This window comes from Babylonia areolata, chromosome 7 (assembly GCF_041734735.1).
Source record: "Babylonia areolata isolate BAREFJ2019XMU chromosome 7, ASM4173473v1, whole genome shotgun sequence".
Lineage (NCBI taxonomy): Eukaryota > Metazoa > Mollusca > Gastropoda > Neogastropoda > Buccinidae > Babylonia > Babylonia areolata.
Window position 1 is genome coordinate 8,013,056 of NC_134882.1, and position 17,377 is coordinate 8,030,432.

Below are 17,377 nucleotides of genomic sequence, written 5' to 3' on the forward strand. Positions count from 1 at the left end.
CAGACAGGAGGGCTGATTTAACTCTCTCCATACGAACGGCGAAAGAGACGACGTTAACAGCGTTTCACCCCAATTACCATCATTAAAATATTGCAAGCGGAAGGCTCTTATACTGAAGAGGTGAATGTTGACAAAGAATACCACAATTCTGACGACGGAAGCTAAAGGTTGGGTCATTCAGACACCCACTGGACATCCGAGGGGTCTGTGTAGAGGAGAAGAGAGGACTGGCCGTACTGAGTGAGTTAAGTCACCAGTGTTGAGAAGGGCCAAAGGAGGAAGCTTTAGGAGACACTTCGTTCTTTTCTGTAATTTTCTGCCTGTACAGTTGCTCTTTTTTTTTTCTTTTTTTTTCTTTTTTAGTAGGGTTTTTCATTTATCTTTTTTGGTTAGTTTTGTTTGGAGTCAAGCACTTTAACTAGAGTATTGATGACCAATGAAACAAGTTTCCTGTTTAAAAAAAAAAAAAAAAAATTATATACAAATTCTCACTGTTGTCAGTTGTTTTTCTTTCATATTCCCACCCCCCTATTCCCTTGACCCCTCCGTAAATCACACTTGTGCTTCCATATGTTACCATTACTAATTCTGATCTTTTTTCTTTTTTTTTTCTTTTTTTTTAACAACACTGAATTTCAAACATGATAATGACAGACATATATATATGTGCATCCGTCAGTTGTCAAAAGCAAAGCTGCATTTATTTCAGTTGTTAAGACCAACGCTTTTTAAGTGAACTTAGCTCCACATCATAAATCACAGTGGTACAGGAGTGTATTGGGGGAACTACCGTCTGCAGAAGTACAGCAGTTACAGTTTTTCCTGCCATGTACAGGTCAAAAAAATAAAATAAATAATAATCTTAATCTAATTTTCTAAATCTATAAGTTGGTTAAATTTTGCCTTATTATTATGTACCAGCATGATCATGAAGAAATTCTTTTCTTTTTTTTTTCCATCTTAATTTTAATACGTTTTGTCCTGCTGCTGTCCAGTCGTGATTTTTGAGACTTCATGAGAAGGGAAAAATGCTGACAGGAAAGGAACATACGAAGTCCATTACAGAAATGATCTTTTAACTCATTCTACTCCAAGTACAAGTGAACTCGTACCATGATTATACTTCCCCTCGTACCAGTTCTTGTACCAATACACTATTCTAATTTCATTTATTCTTGCTTGCTTGGTACAGTAGGTATTCTAAACTGAGCCGTTTACAGATTCCGGAAGCATGAAAGCAAAGCTTTGTTAGACCAATTAAAGCAACAAGTGTCCATCAATTTTTTTTTTTTTTTTTTTTTTTTTTTTTTTTTTTTTTGTACTGTTGTAGTGAACAACCTAACTTTTTACTGCAGTTGTCTCATGTTGTGCTGGTCCATGTAGCTGTAGGTTAGAAAGAGTTAAGCTGAAATGGTGGGGTGTTAACGAGCATGCCTCTTAAGGCCAGACACGGTAGTACAAAAATGTATGAAATAAACTTGAAGTTTATGGCATTCTGTGACATGGTATGCAAAGATATTGGACTAAACATGTCTAAAAAGGTCATTTTGTGCAATTTGTCGTGATGGTTTCCATGGAAACGAATCCAAAATGGCAGACAAACAAAAAAAATTAAAAGCTTAAAACTTCAGTACCTTTATAGATATGTTATTTCTGTTTGTTTTATTTGATTTATTTGTACTTGTTCTTTATGATAGTGCAGTGGTATTTTGGAATTTGAATAAATACATTTTTGTTATTGTTGTTGAAATGTGTATAAATTCCTTGTTTTTCAAATAAGTGTATATTCATTCTTTTACTAGTACTATACAAACCACTGCACTATAATAAAGTTGAATACATAAAGAAAGAAAGTACCAAGTTTGAACATGCTATCTTTTAAAGTTTTTGAGCATTAGCATTTTGAAAAATGGTATTACGAAGACAAAACACAAAACTGAGAAAACAGGAAAAGAAAGAGATGTGCTTGTACTCACAAGAAATCACACATGTTGATGCTGTTTGAAGCTTTATTTAAGTGAATATAGTACCCAGATGAAACGGACTATAAAGATTAGATGTTGAAGAAGCAAATTATGCAAAAAAACGAAAATCACAAAAAATCATGATTTTGGTCAAAATTTCACTACCGTGAACCCGTTCAGCCTTGAGAGTGTGTACAGCCTTGGCAGGCTTCCCTCCCGCCATACTGATACAGAAAAAAAAACGCAAAAAATATATATACTAAAAACCAACCAATTTTTCCTTCAAATTGACACGGTGTGTGGACACAGCCAGAAATGCTGTAGGGGTTAGTTCCCTTCGCTTGTGGTTTATACACATATACATGTAGGAGCGTGACATGGAAACTGTTCTAATGAAACAGTTTTTGACGGCTGAGAGACTGGTCAGGCGCTCATTTCAATGAGTTAGGCTGAAACAGCACCATGTTTAGACTTTGAGAACCTTTAGGCTGAAACAGCACCATGTTTAGACTTTGAGAATCTTTAGGCTGAAACAGCACCATGTTCAGACTTTGAGAATCTTTAGGCTGAAACAGCACCATGTTTATCTTTAGGCTGAAACAGCACCATGTTTAGACTTTGAGAATCTTTAGGCTGAAACAGCACCATGTTTAGACTTTGAGAATCGGTGGCCAAAATCCCAGATATATTTCTATGCCTCGCCTGTCAAAAATCCACGAAGCATTTATCTTCTTTATTTTCTTCAACAAAATGTTTTGAATCAATGTCTCAGACCCCCCCTTTCTCTCTCTGTCTCTCTCTCTCTCTCTCTGCCGTAGTGACGCCTCCTTGAGCTACTGAAACTGAAACACTCTCTCTCTCTCTCCTTTTATTCAATACAGTCAGTCTACAGAACCCATGAATCAGAATTTTATTTTCCATCACAAATTTTGAAGGAATTCAGTTCCAGTTGACTTAGTAAGTGAAAAATTCTTCTCTTTTCTTTCAGGTGTGCAGTGTTAGAAAGTTTGGATTAGCTTATTTAGAGTTCATACAGCAATTTGGTGTGTGTGTGTGTGTGAACAAAAGCCGTCTGAAGCTTTTTTTTTTTTTTTTTTTTTTTAATCAATAGATGGATATCTACCAGAACTTGGTCATGTCTTCTAAAGTGTTAACAAAACTCAGTAGGTAAGAGATGAACAATCAGAATGTGATCTCTCTCTAATGCTATGAACCACTACTAACATGACAGTTTTCCCCATGTTGCAGAATTACGCAAAGCAAGCTACAGATGACCTGTGTCCAAAAATCATTAAGTTGTTGATCAGTCATACTTAATCATTATGTTGTTGACCAGTCATACATAATTTCATTGCTTGAAAATATTCAGCAGTGGCAAACTCCTCACTTTTAAGCTTTGCTTAAATAGATGGTTTTTTGTGTGTGTGTGTGAGTGTGAATATTCTGACGAGTATAATGTGCAAAATACTTTTTGTGATATACGCAACACTCTCCCTGAATGCATCTAATGTAAATAGGGTGTTTTTATGGCAGAGTGATTTCATACGGTGTTTTATAGTTGTGTGAATACATTTTTATGTGTGCACATTTTTATTTTGAAAATAAAGTCAGCAAAGTATTGTTTTGCTATAAACGGTTGTTATTCAAAATTGTAAATGTGAACGTAGCTGTTTTTATTTTGTCAGTTTCCACAACAAAATGGGTGTTATCTGTTTGGACTACCTCTCTGGAGAGTTGTAAATATTTCAGTCTGACTTTGAACGCATGGTATTGAAACAAATCACTGAAAAATGAGTATCATTATTGCTGTGATTGGTTCGTTTTGATTTATTGATGTAATTTATTTGATGTGTATGTACATTTTTATGGCCATGATTGCTTTAACCATGTTTGATCATGCTGGATGACATCAGTCACTACAAGTGGTAGTTGTAAGTTTCATTATTATCTACTCTTATTATTATCATTAATCACAGATATATCTGGAGTTGAAATTCACAGCCGGAAGATTCTTTAAGGTTGATGGCACTTTCGCAAATGTAACCTACCTGGTCGTGTCTGTCTAAGAACAGCAATTTCTTTTGGCTGCGTGTATTCTTTAGGCATTCTTCATAGACCTTCATCATTTTATCTCCATCTTTGACAATCATGTTTACTTTAAACACTCATATGAAATTTATTTTCATTCAGTTTCAAATTTCCATGCTCTCAGCAGTGTCAGTTTGTATATGTTAGAATTGTTCAAGTGATTCATGTGATATCTGTGATAACGTTATCAGGGGCGTCTTTCATTTTACTTTCTTTTTTGAGTGGGACCATGGGCTGTATTGAATGTGTTATGGAACTTCCCATCAGGTTCATAATCAATATCCACAATATGTACTCAATGTCACATTCCTTAATCCAGTTTGCATTTTTTTTTAAAATGTATTTTGATTTCAAGTATGATACTTCAAAAATAAAACTGAGGTTTCACTGTGACAGAACACATTTTCAAAGGTGTCTTTTGTGCATCAGCATGATTGAAATGAAAGAAAATAATTCAGGGGAGAGTGAAAAAATGAATGATGTCCTTGATTGCATGATGATGATGTTTAAATCAAAGCAGTAAAAATGGCATTGCTTATATTTCAATTTAGATGTCTTACATTTGAAAACTCATCCCTTAATCAATGGACTCAAGATGCATATTTTTTTGGTTAACAAATCTTCGGAAATACATTCAAGTTGTTTTTTTCTTCTTTTTTTTTGGTAAATAAATCTTTGCAAATGTATTCAAGTTCTTTAAAATCCACATGCAAAGGGTTTTACTTCAGTCAAAATATATATAGGCAAGGGTTCTGATGGTTGTAAAAAAAAAAAAGAGAACTCTCTGACCCAAAATATTTTGCTACAATAGGAAATCTGGATGTGGTAAGACAGAAAACAAGTTCAGCAACTGTAACTGTATTGCACTATATTGTATTGGTATTATTCTTTGTCACAATATACTTCTCTGTGTGAAATTTGGGCTGCTCTCCCTGGGACAGCATATCATCATGAATAGTGCAGCACAATCCTTTTTTTCTGCAAGTGTATTTGTTTTCTATCAAAGTGTGGTGTTGTTTTTTTCAATAATTACAATTTTTTGCCAAGGCCAACCCTTTTGTTGCCTAATGGTTCATGTATGTACTTCCAAGTGCATGCTACCACACGGGGACTTCATTTATTGTTTTATTTGAATTATTCTTGCCCTTTTAACTCTCTCCGGACGAAGGAATGCTCACGCATTCCTACACAAAACGTATTCTGATTCAGACGAAGGAATGGAATGGCATTCTCCAAAAGTAAAATTTCATCATGCGCTGTACACATGATTTTGTGATTAGCCAAGCAGAGTGCGCTATTCTGGGTCACTCCACAATCGAACAGTATGATTGGTCAGCCTGGGATGTGTGGCTCGTCTCGCACACACGCTGACAAAGTCACTGACCGGTCGTCTGCTCGCGTGCCAGCCTGTTAGCAAAGCGGGCTCTTCTCAGAATGTTGTGAAGCGAACAAGGCAGTGACGGCAACGTTTTAGGGTTGCCGAAGTACTTGAAATGCTACAAACTGAAGGGTCAGACATTGAAGAGGTGGATGATGACGAAGAAGAAAGCGAATTTAATGCAGAAAGCGAGCATGGGTATGGTGATTCGGGGTGAAAAATTAGCAGTATTTTCTACATATGGCAAAACTGTAAAAATAAGATGAGAAATTTGATTTTTTTTTATTTTATATATATATGTAATAGCTCAACACGTAATAAACCAGTTCTGAAAGTTTCATTTTCTTACACAGTATTTTGTATTTTTTGTAATTTTTTTCCAAACCCTTACAAATGGGCTGTCTGTGGGGAAAAGCAAGGGAGAAAACTTGTCGTCCCGAGTGAGTTAAAGGAAACAAAAAGCACACAACTGAACCCTTTCTCTGCTGACATAGTTTGCTGTGATACTTGTATATGCCAAGAAAATTAACAGAAATAATTATTTTACTTGGAATCTTAGTTCAGTCACATCTCATACACTGCTGAAGACAGCAAGAAAAATGTATTTATAGCCAAGCAGCATCCCTGCTATCAATACTCAGAAATAATAATTCTCTCAATAACACACCAGACACATGGCTGGAATATACTTCCCATTTCTTAGCACACACACATTCAGAGACAACAGAGAGTGAGAGAGAGAGAACAGGTCACACAGTACACCACCTTAATCAACACAGCATCGCACCTGTGTATTCTAGATGTGCTGTAATCAACACAGCATAGCACCTGTGTATTCTATGATGTGCGCTGTACATCAACACAGCACAGCACCTGTGTATCACATTATGTGCGCTGTACATCAACACGGCATAGCACCTGTGTATCACATGATGTGCGCTGTACATCAACACAGCATAGCACCTGTGTATTCTATATGTGCTGTAATCAACACAGCATAGCACCTGTGTATTCTAGTGTGCTGTAATCAACACAGCATAGCACCTGTGTATTCTAGTGTGCTGTAATCAACACAGCATAGCACCTGTGTATTCTATATGTGCTGTAATCAACAAAGCATAGCACCTGTGTATTCTATATGTGCTGTAATCAACAAAGCATAGCACCTGTGTATTCTATGTGTGCTGTAATCAACAAAGCATAGCACCTGTGTATCACATGATGAGCACTGTACATCAACACAGCATAGCACCTGTGTATTCTATATGTGCTGTAATCAACACAGCATAGCACCTGTGTATCACACGTTGTGCGCAGTACATCAACACAACATAGCACCTGTGTATCACACGTTGTGCGCAGTACATCAACACAGCATAGCACCTGTGTATCACACGCTGTGCGCAGTACATCAACACAACATAGCACCTGTGTATTCTATGATGTGCGCTGTACATCAACAAAGCATAGCGCCTGTGTATTCTATGATGTGCGCTGTACATCAACACAGCATAGCGCCTGTGTGTTCTATGATGTGTGCTGTACATCAATAGCACAGCACCTGTGTATCATTTGATGTGCGCTGTACATCAACACAGCATAGTACCTGTGTGTTCTGTGCGCTGCACGTCATCAGCAATGTCACTGTGTTAAAACTGTCGTTGCTCAGAGCTTCCAGTCAGCTTCTATACAGATAAATAGTATGTACCCGGAAACACACAAACAACTTTGAAAAAATATTGACAAATCTGTGCAGCTGCCTCTTTCCACCAACCATAAGGGGGTGATCTGTAACTATACTGTTTAGCACAGAACAATGAGAGCTTAGGAGACATTTTGTCCAACATTCACCATGAACTGAAACGTTTACGGCCAATACTTTGGCGTTTATTGAGTAATAAAAATACAAAACAAAACTGCAGCGATTCATGCAGTAATACAGTATCAGCCAGTACTCTGGCCTTTATTGAGCAATAAACGTACAAAACAAAACTGTAGAATATTCATGCAAGGATACATGATAACACGATACAAACTGAGAACGCACGTTGCTGCCTGAACACATTGTTACTGAAGAGATGTCAGCAATAGTCATCAATTTGGAGGGACAAATGAAGACACAGGTGTGACCAATGAATACACACAACTGTTTGTGTGAAAACACATCCAACCCCCCACCCCAACCCCCAAATAATGAATTTGTAGTTTTGATTATTTTCAGACCGGAACTTTTTCCAGCACTCATCAGCGATCAAACATCACACACAAAACAAAAAATAATACATCACCCCAAGCTTTCAGTGATAAGGACATACCAAACAAACAAAAACTTCTTTGACAATCCGTCTTCCCTTTGTAGTGTAACAAAATCAAAAAAAATCACCTTGGTATACTCTACAAAACATCAAAAGCTTGATGCTGTACACTTGGTCATCAAGGAACAGAGAGAGAGAAAAAAAAAAAGGAGAAAATATAGGATTTTGTGTCCTGACTGCCAGTCACAGGAACAGAAACCCAGTAATGCCAACTGTCCTGATTTCATCTTATTCTGTTACGACTGGTTGAAATTTATTCCAATGTTATCCCCCGTATCACAACTGTTCTGAAGTGTTCATGTTCGGCTAGCCTGGGTCACCCAGCTGCTTGCTTGTTGTTAGCCTGACAGTCTTCCTGGGAATTAAAGGTCATTTCTTATTTTTTTCAGTTAAAACACTTCCAGTTCTTGACAAATTGTGCACCAACTGGAGTAATCTATTTTTCGTTTGTCCCCTTTTCATTCAAATGTAAATCAAACCATTGCCTTTTCATAATACCCGTTTACTTTTGCTGTTTAGTTTGAGGTGTATGGCTGTAAACATCTTGAGCGTTACTAGACAGTGGTTTTTCTTTCCATGCATAAAGCTGAATGTCAAAACATTTCTTTTTTTTTATAAACTAAGGACTGATCAAATCTTTTTATTAATATTCTAAAATATTTTTTACTGCCCCATTGCATCATTTCGGTGGCATTACTCCTACACCTCTCATTCTGAACCCCCCCATATGCAGACACACCCGGGTTCATCAACTGCAGTCCCAGCGCCAACAAACCACATGGAACTATTGATTTTGGATTGCCAGGCGGCCACACATCAGGAGGCCTGAACTGCTGCCGAGTCACTTATGTGGCGTTCAGTAGTGCCTGTCGTGATTTAACATACTCAGGACACCTCCTTCTTCTTCTGCATTCGTGGGCCGCAACTCCCACGTTCACTCGCATACACACGAGTGGGCTTTTACGTGTATGACCGTTTTTACCCCGCCATGTAGGCAGCCATACTCCATTTTCGGGGGTGTGCATGCTGAGTATGTTCTTGTTTCCATAACCCACTGAACGCTGACATGGATTACAGGATCTTTAACGTGCGTATTTGATCTTCTGCTTGCGTATACACACGAAGGGGGTTCAGGCACTAGCAGATCTGCACATATGTTGACCTGGGAGATCATAAAAATCTCCACCCTTCACCCACCAGGCGCCGTCACCGTGATTCAAACCCGGGACCCTCAGATTGACAGTCCAACGCTTTAACCACTCGGCTATTGCGCCCGTCTACTCAGGACACCAACTACTAAGCCCCCTGCTAACACAAACTGTTGCTTAGTCACAGAGCCAGACTGAGTGATTCTTCCCTCCAGAGGGGAGACCACCCATCGATGACAGTCCCCCATGAACCTGTTGACGCTGAAGAATGACAGGATTCACCCCATGCATGTAAGTGGAGGGGGACTGAAAATGAGGTCACCATGAGAGCAGGGTATGAAAGGCCACAGAATTTGGGACCATTTTTGTATACTGATGATGAATGATGATGACTCTGGAGGTTTTAAGGTTTGGGGACTCTATGTATCCTTTCATAATGATATGCCAATGGTGACTAGGCCCAAGAGATATGGACACTTGTAGTGTTGGTCGGCAAAGCTGAGCATCACACTACTGACTGATCAAATCTTTGAATCAAATCCACAACTGCAGTGCCACTTTTCTAAAATCAACAGTGCAAGTGAACCAAAAGAAAAAAAAAACCATACCATTTTGAAAACAATTCCATGTCAAAAGATGAATCAAAAGAAAAGGAACAAACTAGGCATCTTTTCCATGAGTCAAATGAAAAAAAAAAGAGAAAAATTCTCTTCAATCATGGCCAGGTTTATGAAACATGGTGACCTGATAATGTATTCAAACTCTTCCAGTAACTGCTAAGGGAGTATAAACTGAACTTAAAAACCAAAATACACTGCCAATTTCTATATAAATTCATTGAATGTAAGTGAATCAGGAATACAAGCTGTTCAATCACAGTTTTTATCACTGTTCAATCCACTCTAAAAATGACCCAATAAGAAAAGTTGTTAAATACATACATGGATAAGAAAGAACCAAGAAAACTGTTTGTTTTGCACCAATCTGATTCTTTCCAATTCAGTGCAGTCACTCTGAATCAGTGCGTATAAAATACAGATGAATAAACTCCATTCTGAAACTGTGACAGACGAGCAAGAGGCAAACAAGCAAAACATTTTGAAATTAAATGAGTTTAAAGCATCAATGATAAAATTACAATAAAATAGCAGAAAATGCTAGTTAACAGAAAAGTAATTAACAGTGAAATAAAACTGTTTTTGAAAAATGAAAAGTTGATATTAACCATCATGAAATGCAAACAATGAAAAACTTTAGAAGTGTTTTTTTTTTTTTCTTTTAACTGATAAATCATGCATTCAAACAGGACAGGAATACCTGATAGTACTTTAAAAAGTTAAATGGCACATGAAACACGTTAATGACTATTGAAAGTAACTGTGAATTGCCAACTGTTCAATGAAAACTTAAAACTGAAGGAAAACAAGGCGATGTATGAAAACAAACAAAAAAAACTTGAAAAAACCCAAAAAAACATACCCCTTTGTTCCAAACGCAGCATGTACAAAACTGATGAAAATAAAGCACTATTCACTGAATTCATGATGCGAACTTGCAGAACAGGATGCAATAAATTTACAAACAAAAATTTTTCCAATTCTAATCAACAAAAACAAAAAAAAGTGCTTTCTGTATCATGACATGGCCAGAAATATCTCTTGTATGAACATCAACATGTCACGCACTGAGGGGCAAAAACAAAACTAGACCAAACAAATTAAACAAGAACTGCCCACACCAACATTCAATCTGGCAACCTCCATAGCTTTATGATCTGATTGTCATGCCTGAACCTCTGTGAACAGAGAAATCTGCTGTGATAAAAAGAAATACAAAATACAAATACACAAAGTCAGCAACACACTTTTCACTGCTATGTTGAACTCGCTGCAACCTAAAGGACTGAGAGTCAGCAACACACTTTTCGTTGCTACGCTCAACTCCCTGCAACCTAAAGAACTGAAAGGCAACTGACTGCAAGAGCAACAAAACTGGCATCAGGAAAGCTAATGCTGAACTGAGAACAAGGAAACCTGTAACTGTTTAAAACTGGAGGGAAACAGGATCATCTCCCTGCACTGCCTGCCCTCAAAGCAGACAATCCTTTTGCAGTCAGATGGCACCGGCCTGCACTTCAGGTGGCACACTGGACATGAATAGCTAACATATGCAAAAAAAAAATACAGGATGCATTCCCCACACAACCTTACTTAAAATGACCTAAAATTAGAGTATAATGACCTAAACAAATGAAAAGAAAAATGACCTAAAATTAGAGTATAATGACCTAAACAAATGAAAAGAAAAATGACCTAAAATTAGAGTATAATGACCCAAACAAATGAAAAGAAAAACAGACCTAAAATTAGAGTATAATGAACTAAACAAAGAAAAAGACACATCCGAAACTCTGCCCATGTCCACGTTCAATCCCGCCCAATCTCCCTAACTTGGAACTGTAAAAGCGTCAACATTTTCCCTCAGAACCAAACAACACTTCTTTAACGAATGACCACTACATCACAACAGCATTTCTGCAAGATGTAAACTGATGTTATTCCTTTCAAAGCAACAGATCTGTTCAAGAAACTCGGAAGATCTATGAGACACAGCAAAGGGTCAGCATGCCAAATCTGTGCTTGATTGGATGAGGCACCGAGATGAACAACACTGTCACCAAGTCAATTCCGTCTAAATCCACCTTTTGTGAATTGATGTTGAATTAATAATAATATTAGTAATAATGATAAACACTCATTCAGCACTTTTTTTCTCAAATACAGCTCTACATGTACAAAACTCATATAAACTATAAATGACAAAATAATAAAACATATAAATCTATACAAACTTCAAAGAGACATCATGACACAACTCATCCAATTCGCAAAATTCACACACACACACACACACACACACACACACACAAACTGACCAACCAGTCAATACTAAACAAACAAACAAACAAAAAATGTCAGATATACCTCTCCTTCCAAAGAAAGAGTGTCATAAGTTTTCAGTTTGTTTCAAGGCAGTGACAAAGCCTGCAGACTTATCCTAATCCATATACGCTACACCACATCTGCTTCAAAAAAAACTTTTGAAGAAGCAGACTGTTGACCAAAGCATAAAAACCAGCGCACTGGTCAGGTCTGTGAAAACCTACCTCATCTTCTTCTTCTTCTGCGTTCACTTGTATGCACACAAGTGGGCTTTTACGTGTATGACCGATTTTACCCCGCCATGTAGGCAGCCATACTCCGTTTTCGGGTGTGTGCATGCTGGGTATGTTCTTGTTTCCATAACCCACCGAACGCTGACATGGATTACAGGATCTTTAACGTGCATATTTGATCTTCTGCTTGTGTATACACACGAAGGGGGTTCAGGCACTAGCAGGTCTGTACATATGTTGACCTGGGAGATCGTAAAAATCTCCACCCTTTACCCACCAGGCGCCGTCACCGTGATTCGAACCCGGGACCCTCAGATTGACAGTCCAACACTTTAACCACTCGGCTATTGTGCCCGTCAAACCTACCTCATCAATCTGACATGCACTGAAAAGGACAGTTACACCATTTCCTACAGACAGACATGCATAGTGTCGAAAGCCAAGCCAGTGGCAGTTTTTTTCATATGTATCAATCCACTGTCAAAAAAACGTTAGCATGCAACAACAGCAACTGTAATATTTGTCAACAATGCAAAAATAATACTTCTCAAATAAAACTTTTGAAACCCAACACAAGTCAATTCAGGTACACTCGAAACTCTTGTTATGTACAGCATATGCATTTTCATCCACAATGAAATTTATGATAACCTCATCAGGTGTAATGCGCACAAACACTTATCTACAAACTTCTCTCTTTTTCTTTCACCGGCATACTCAATCAACCTTGCTTGTTGTTTTTGTTGTTGTTGTTGTTGTTTGTTCTTCTTTTGTTTGTTTTTTTTTGCGTTTTTTTGTTGCTGTTTTTTTTTTTTTTTTATTGTGTTTTTTTGTGGGTTTTTTTGGCTTGTTTTTCTCCTTTGTTTTCTTTTCAATCGCCAAAGATGTGGAACAAGCTCCCTGATAACCCCCGTCATTCTGATTCCCTCGCATCTTTTAAATCTCGTCTCAAAACTCACCTTTTCCCTCAACAATAAGTTCAATTGTGGCAGGTCCACTTCCTTTGCATTAGCTGTGCTTGACTATGTGTGTATACATATGTATGTGTACATAACTACATACATGTATATGAATGTGTATTGTGTGTGCGTGTGTTTATGTAAGTTTGTGCCTGCCTATGTGTGCGTATGTGTTAGGATAGCTGTTAGATACACATGTATGTTAAAATGTATGTATGCAGTGTGTGTGTGTGTGTGTGTGTGTGTGTGTGTGTGTGTAGTCACATTTTGGTGTGTGTATGTAACATAGATATAATGTTTTATGTTAACAAAAGCGTTTTTGTAAAGCACCTAGAGCAGATTTCTGGACAGTGTGCTATATAAGTATCCATTATTATTATTATTATTTGTTAAACAACAGGGCTGTGAAGAGCCATCTTCCCAGCAGTTAACTCCTCATTGTCTTATATATACAGTGATTCAACAACAACAAAGAACATGAGACAGGACGAAAGAACTCAAGCATCTTTCAAGGGACTGCAACAGCTTTTTGCTGTTCTGATGAAAGAACCTCAATGTCATGGGTTCAATGGGTTCTTCCTCTATCACCATCTTCATTTTTACTTCCTTAACTCCTAGTCCAACTTCTTTTTTCTCTTCTTTTAATTTTTTTTTTTAAACTGCCCCAATCAATGCTTCCATCAGATTTACTAGACAATACACTGTCAAGCTACAAGTTTTTCAAATATAAAATCATAGCATAACCATGTGGTCAAGCTTTACCAAGCAACAAACTGAGTCCACCCATAAAAAAAAAAACAACTAAAAAAGGACAGAACCAGTGCACAAACTGAACCTATCTCCTGCACAAAAAACACTTCAACCAACAACAACAGCAACAAAAAAAGGTGTTTTTGCTTATTAAAAACATAAACTCAGCTCAGTTTCAGTTTCAAAGAGGCAACAACGCCTCATACTGATCCATATACACCACACTGTATCAGCAAAAAGCAAAAAAAAAAACATGGAAAGAGTGGGATGGAAAGGCTGGAGGGTGTTTGGGTGGGGGTTGGGGTGGGGGGGGGGGATGTGGGGGACGAACGTCTGATTCATGCATAAATCCAAGGCACATGTCAGAACTTGTGATCCATCGACCAAACGAAAATAAGGAAGAAATTAAAAGGGAGGGGAGGAGGGAGGAGTGGGTGGGGGGAACTGGATGAAGGAAGATGTGGTTGAAAAGAAGAAATTTGTAATCTTGTAACATTTCTGCAGTACAATTCTCCTAGAATACCTGGAGGGATGTAGGGAAAGGGGGGTCAGCATTTGTTGGCTAAACCAGGAAAGAAAGAAATTGATCTGTACACAATCTTTAACACTGAAGTGCTGAAAAACAGATACAGATGACAAGATGTACATGACACTAAATGGTTATATGTATTTTCGGTCAATCATAATGTGTGCTGGCCTTAATTAGATCTTTACAAAAATTAGATACATATCTTTTTCTCATCCACAATAAAGAGGTCGCTACATTTGAAAACCTAAGACTTTCAGCAGGTCAAAACAAGTATTTTGAATGTAATCATATATGAGGTGTGTTGAAAAGTATCTGACCTTAATTTTTTGTGCGTAAACAAATGAAGCTAGGGAGGTGTGGTTTGGTGCACGTATGTAGGCAACCCTAATGCGCATAGGTGAATTTTTTCCCGCCTGCAGAAGCTGTCAGTTGACGGCAGACCGCCGATGAGTGAGGAAGTATAAGTGAGTGCCATCGGATTTTCATTTTTGGCAAAATGGCTGAAAAATTTAACAACGTTATTACATCAAATTTTGTGTTAAGCCTGGCAATTCCCAAGTGGAAATGATCCGCAACATTCAACAGGCCTCCGGGGACAAAGCAATGGGCACCACACAGATAAAGGAGTGATACAACCGCTTCAAAGATGGCCGCACATCAGTGGAGAGTGAAGCATGTTCTGGTATGCCCTCAACATCCCAAAATGAGATCGTCATTGACCAGTTGTGGACCCTGGTGATGCACACCTGTGCTTCATCAGGCTCCCTACTCTCCCAACATGGCTCCATGTGACTTCTGGCTGTTCCCACAGCTGAAAATGCACCTGAAAGGGACCAGATTTCAGTCCAGAGAAAACATCATGCAGAATGCGACGGACCAGCTGCACGCCATCCCAATGGCAGAACCGTTGGGAGAAGTGTGTGGCAGCCCAAGGGGACTACTTTGAAGGAGATTAGTGTAAGTTTGTTGTATCTGGATGCGAGTAGTTTTTATGAACAAAGGTCGGATACTTTTTGAACACACCTTGTATATACAAGTTGGGCCTTCATTCATACTGGAGGACCCATGCCAGTAAAAGATGAAGTATGCTTCATCTACTAATTTGTTGTCCTGACTAGAAACTCCATCACTTTATCTATATAGAACTAAAAAAAAAAAAAAAAAAAACAGGAAAAAGTTCAAAATGCAAAGTTTTAATGACAACAACATCGAGAGGATTGTTGAAAAAGACAAAAGCAGCAAGTATTTTGTAAAATGTAAGTGCCCCCAAATACAGTCCTTGCCTGTCCACCTGAGAGAGGCAATCTTGCATACAGAAAATGTTGTACCTGTCTTGAAGTGCTAACAGAATTTTGCATTCTAAATGATCCTTTGTTGTCTGGAATTGTATTTTCCTGGAACATTGCATCCACTTTGAAACTTGGCAGTGAAAGAGTTTTTGTTTTTTTTATCCTTCTTTTTTTAATATTGTAAAGCTTCGGGAGAATTCTTTATTTCATCCATTGGCACAATTTCTTTTATAAACATTACATCAAAAATGACAAGGAGGCTCTAATTAGGAAACCTGCCCAATGCAAGGTAAAGCTGGAATTCCAAACAGATGGCACCAAAATGACACCCACACAACACAAATCTCGCAAACAGTAAACTTATAGAATCCATCAACATAAAACAGCACCGACACGGCACTGATACCAGCTCTGGCACCAACACGAAACATTTCGATCTGTTGAGCAATCCATGCCGTTTCGTCTATGTTTTGTTCACAAGATGGAGAAACTTTGACGCAAAGACACAAACATACTATTTCCTACTTCTTTTTAATTAATTTTTTTTTTTTTTTTTTTTTTTTTCAAAACAAGATGCCGGCTGCACAAGACAAACATGTTACAGAATTCAGGTCTGAAACAGCACATGTGGTGTAAGCGCTGTTTCAGTGCCATGTATAAGGAATTCCAGCCAAAGTGCTTTGATAAAAAATGTCTGTTGGACAGGATAAGCATTCCAAGGAAATGCTCTCTCCCTTATCTTTTAAAAGTGTCCACCGTTAATTCTGTCTCAGAGATCAAGACTGGTCAGTCAGTTTCAGGAAATATATGTTGTTATATGCTATCTTTCAGTCAGTCAATGAAGGTTTAAAATGCCCAGTATACCAAGAAGGCCATCTCAGGGCTTTCTGAGGTTTGGGAAATATTTAAATATATATATATTTATATACAAAAAAACAACCACCCAAAAAATAGCAATCCCCAAAAGGTAGAAAGTTTTACAGGGCAATGCACATAAAATCATAAGATGGTCATCATTGTTACTTATCGCTCAGCTGACCTCACTGGCCAGTCATCATCATTAATAAAATCAAACTATTCAATAAGGACGCAGATTTGGACAACTGTCTGATACATGAAACGTAAAAAGGAAATTTTCTATCTAAAATTACGTTTAATTAACATACTTACCGTGACCCAACTAGTGCAGACTCCGACAGGGGTCTGACATTACTGTCCTGTGCAAACTACTATCCGCCTATGCAGAGAAAACGAAAGTACTACAGCCGATAACCTCCCAGAAGTAGGTAACCTCCCCTTTGTCCCCCTGGCTAGCGCCCTCTTTTTCCGACAGCCATCTCGACACCTGTTCCTGTGCACTTCATACGGCTAAGTTTTTTTTCGCATTTTCTATCTGTCTATCCGTTCTTTGGCATTTCTGTTTTGTGTCCAATTATGTCTTCAAACAGGTCGCAAAATTATGTGGCTCGATTGGGAGGATCCTTAGAAAATCACAAAAAAAAACAAGACAAGAACTGCCTTGTTTTCCACAAGGTTTTCCAGACTTCCATGTCTGTGCATGAGCCCCGATGCAATATAGAAAGTATGATCTATTAATTATGACTACTTTACGCTTCAAATACAAAAAGTTTTTGAAATGTTAATTGTACTTTCTCTGGCACTATTTCAGTACACAACTCGTCATTTGCTCTAAACGTTTTCATGAAAGAAAAAAATGCAGCAAAGTACAAAGCCTTGAAAGAAAAAAAAGTTGAGTCCAATTCTCATTGCCCATCATAAGAA

The 17,377-nt window shown here is 37.9% G+C and overlaps 1 long non-coding RNA gene across 1 annotated transcript; it reads left to right on the forward strand.

Annotated features, from left to right (window-relative positions):
- The first annotated feature begins 17 nt into the window (after positions 1-17).
- On the forward strand, positions 18-4,450 carry LOC143283686 (uncharacterized). Its single transcript, XR_013055440.1, has 2 exons — positions 18-2,490; positions 2,558-4,450. It is a non-coding gene; the product is annotated as an uncharacterized LOC143283686 (long non-coding RNA).
- Positions 4,451-17,377: the final 12,927 nt, after the last annotated feature.